At 34.4% G+C, this 4,252-nt stretch overlaps 1 non-coding gene across 1 annotated transcript; it reads right to left on the minus strand.

The window, feature by feature from the left end:
* Positions 1–3,395: 3,395 nt before the first annotated feature.
* LOC133828026 (small nucleolar RNA R71) lies at positions 3,396–3,502 on the minus strand. The gene has a single exon (XR_009890672.1). It is a non-coding gene; the product is annotated as a small nucleolar RNA R71 (small nucleolar RNA).
* Positions 3,503–4,252: the final 750 nt, after the last annotated feature.

Raw genomic sequence — 4,252 nt, forward strand, 5'->3', positions numbered from 1 at the left:
AGTTCTTTCAGAACAAGCTTGAATTGAAAACCAAAGCATCCATATTTGCGATGAAGAATAATTTTGAGTTTATGGTGAAGAAATTTGGGACTGATGTTTGGTACATTACCTGCAAGCATCCTAATTGTGGTTTGATTAGTGCTCAAAAATGCAAATTTATTGGTTTTAAAGTGTAAAATAAATTTAGTTTTAATTAATATTTTCATGAATTTATTGTAATATTTTTTTTAATTGAAAATATTAATTTTAGTGTAATTTATGTTTAATTTTCAGGAAATAATTTGCACTTGAGAGAACAAAAAAAATAGTTAAGTCTAAAAAGGAAAATGAAGAAATGGAATTTTTGAGGAACTTGGTCTAGTCCCGAAGGCCCAAATTTAAGGCCCAATCCCCTATCTTCCCCTCTCCCAGCGCCAGGTGGCGCGCCTGCATTGCGCCACACGTTCGAATGGTTTTAGCACTTCCAGCAGCTTCACGCCAATCAGCTCCAGCCATCTTCAGCAACACCCAAATGTACCTTTCGGCTTTCAATCATCTCCAGCACCCAGCGACCCACGACCTTGCTTCCCTCCAGGCCCAACGACCCAGTCCTCCCAAGCTTCTTCAGCATAGCCTCCAAGCCCAACAGCTCTAGCAGGCTCGCAACCCAGCTTTCTCTTCTCCCAGCCAACGCCTACGTGGCGCCTCCCCATTGGCTGGGAATGGGTCAAAACTCTCTTGTGTGCACCAGCCATGTTTTGTGGGTATTGGGCTTTGCACATTACTACTTTGAGCTTTAAAGCTCATGTTTTTGTGGTATTTTAGAAAAGGGAAAAATGAACATACACCAAAATAGCTAGGTTAATATTAATAATAAGATTTGATTTTTCAAATTCATATTTTATTATTATATATTTCAGATTTATTTTGTAAACCCCATTTTGTTGTTTAATTTCTTTTTAGTCATTTTCTCCCTCTATAAATAGGGACTCCTTCTTCACACTTAGTATGTAATTTTAGAGTAAAGAAACTATAGCAAAATTTCTACTCACTTTCTTCTTAGATTTTTGTGAGAATCATGAGCATAATGACCTAATCTTCCTAGAAAGGTTAGGGATGATTCCATATGCTAGTGATGTTATTTTGCTACTTTGATTTACTATGTTCTTAATGTAAAATATTTGAGTTATTTATGTTCTTTCATCTCCATCTCTATTTTGTTATCTTTATTTACTTATGCTAATAGTATATAGGATTAGTCATGCTCTTTCTATGTGCTTCTAATTAGTAAAAGTAATATTGATACATAATTTTATGTCTAATCTTCTATTGCATTATTGTCCTTGGGTATTTTGTCATTTTTAGATTTTTCATAAGATTAACATTGTGCTTTTAAAGTAAAGAACTTTATAACTCAAATGAACTTTTGTTAGAAAATAATATAGACTTTAAAGTTAGATTTTCCAAGTAAATGTTGGGATGTGAACTATTTACTTATGCATTTTTGTAAATCAAGTAACCAAGTAACTAAACAAGCATATGGATGATTCTTGAAACCTTTCATTTTCTCAAACTCTTGATTACATCTTACCTTTATTTCACTTATCTCATTTTATCACCTTATCAAAAAGACAATACCAAAATTTCAACCCTCTTTTCATTTACAATTTTATTTATTTCTTGTTACTAACTTTTTGTGTTATTTTCTACTAATCTTTTGATTTTAGGTTACCTCCTTGTGGATCGACCGCCTGATCTTACTACAACTACCGCTTAGTGGTAGTCACATTTTGGGCGTTAAACAAATTTTGGCGCCGTTGCCGGGGAGGTAGTTTTCAAAGGTTTAGTGAATTTTTTTTTTACAAAAAATGTTAGTAACTTTATTTGTATTTTTGTTGGTGTGAATATTGTGTTAGTATAGTCTTTATTTTTATTTTCCTAATTTTAGTTAGTTTGGTTATTATTATTAAAAATAAAATAAAAAAATCATAAAAAAAAGTTATTTATTTATATATATATAAATTTTTCTTTTTTTGGTAAAAAAAACAAATTATACATATATAAATATACATATAAAAAATACATATATATTTATTTCTTTTTTTTTCTCTACTTTTCGGATACCGAAAAAAAACAAAGAAAATACATTATATATATATAAAAACTTATATTTTTTTTTATAGTTTCATTAATCTTTATTTTTTTTCTTTTTGTTTATTTTAGTTAAATAAATATTTGTAGAAAAAAAAAGATTAAGTTTGTTATTTTATCTTCACTTTAATTTTCTTTTCTTTATTTTATTTTTGTGTTTTTTTATTTTGTTGCTTAGTTTATGTTTTTATTTTCTTTGTGTTATTTTTCCTTAGAATTTAGGTTTTTTTTTAAAAAAAAAAACATAAAATTGCATAAAACTGTTCATAAAATTTCAATCATAAAACGCTTAGTATTGAGAATAATTGTGTAATATTACAAATGGTAGAAACCGATATTGTTCTGTCTAGAAAGATTGGTTGTTAAATAAGGTTTGTGATAGCGTTACCATCCACACTTAACTGGGAACCTCAGGGAGTTCTGTCTAGGCAAGTGTGGGCCTAAAACGGTACCTTGACAACCTTCCCAATCGGCCTGGGAACATTTCGAGCATCTACCTTTGCACTATTACATTGTTGAACTTATTACTATATGAAAATTAATCTTGTTCTGTCAAAATAAGCAATTTCACTCTGCTTAAAGGTTGTTTGGTCGAAAAGGTTGACTTGTGATCCACCATACATACTTAGTAACCTCGGGGAGTTCTAGTAAGGTCTTGGAGATCACCCCAAACCTCCAAATCTACCTGGGAACAAGTTTAACAAAAAAAAAATCAAAAAGAAAAAAACAAAATATATATATATTCTAATTCTGATTTTCGAGAGTGGATGAATCATCATGAAGCTTCTAGTGACACTTCTTCCAATTCATCCACCACTCCTTCCGTAACTCATTCCACCAATCCTGCTTCTCCACAAACTCTAGCTGATAATAATCCATTCGCAATGGCTCGCAATGATGAAATCCAACCAAGGACTCTCAATGACTACCTCCATCCTACTCGCACTTCCACGCCTTCATGCATTATCTTCCCTCCTAATATGCCTGCATTAGACTTTAAACCTGGCATGATTCAACTCTTGCCCACATTTCATGGAATGGAAAACGAAAGCCCATACGTGCATATCAGAGAATTCGAGGAAGTAGTAGCCACGTTCTATAACCGAGCCGAAAATGCCGATGCTGTGCGACTGAAGTTCTTCCCTTTCTCCTTGAAGGACAAAGCCAAAAGACGGTTGTACTCTTTGAGACCTAGGTCTATTGGAACATGGGAGGAGATAACCAAATATTTCTTTCTGAAACACTTCCCCAGCCATAAGACCAACAATCTAAAACGACAGATTTCCACATTTTCCCAAAAGGACAATGAAACGTTCTATCAAGTGTGGGAAAGATTCAAAGATCTGTTAAATCAGTGCCCGCACCATGGCTATGAGAACTGGCGTTTGGTCAGTTACTTCTATGAAGGCCTCACGAGTCATGAGCGCCAGTTTGTAAAAATGCTATGCAATGGTGAATTCCTCGAAAAAGATCCAGACGATGCTCTTGAATATCTCAAAGAAACTACGAAAAAGTCTCACACCTGGACTGGTCCAAGTAATACTGACAGCACCAACCGACACAAACCATCTGGGATCTATCAACTTCGAGAAGAGGATAGTGTTAAGGCCCAACTCGAAGCTTTGAAAAAGCAGTTTGAGGTCTTAATGACGAAAAATGGCCAAAACTCGCACATGATCGCTCAAGCGGAACCGAAAGAACCATGCTTTGTTTGTGGAGGGATGGAGCACTTAGCTAAGGACTACTTAGCTTTGAATGAAATGAGGGGGGTTAATGAGGAGCAATGCAATGCCTTAGGGGCATATAACAAGCCATTCTTCCATACGTACAACCCTGGTTGGAGAAACCACCCAAATTTCAGTTGGAGAGATTCCAACCAAGCTCAATCGTCTGGAAGCCAATGGAGAAATGAGCAACAAGTTCAACCATCAAATGCATATTCTGCACCTCAATACAATGCTCATCCACAACGAAATTCTCTCGAGAATACTCTTCATGCATTCATGGAGGAACAATCCAAACTGAATCGCCAAATGATAGAAGAAATCAAGGAAATGAAATGTCTATTCTCAAAATTGATTGAATCCTTGGCCATTCCGGGAAAAAGGCAAACTTCCTTCCC

The sequence above is a fragment of the Humulus lupulus genome, chromosome 3 (genome assembly GCF_963169125.1).
Source record: "Humulus lupulus chromosome 3, drHumLupu1.1, whole genome shotgun sequence".
NCBI classification, from domain to species: domain Eukaryota; kingdom Viridiplantae; phylum Streptophyta; class Magnoliopsida; order Rosales; family Cannabaceae; genus Humulus; species Humulus lupulus.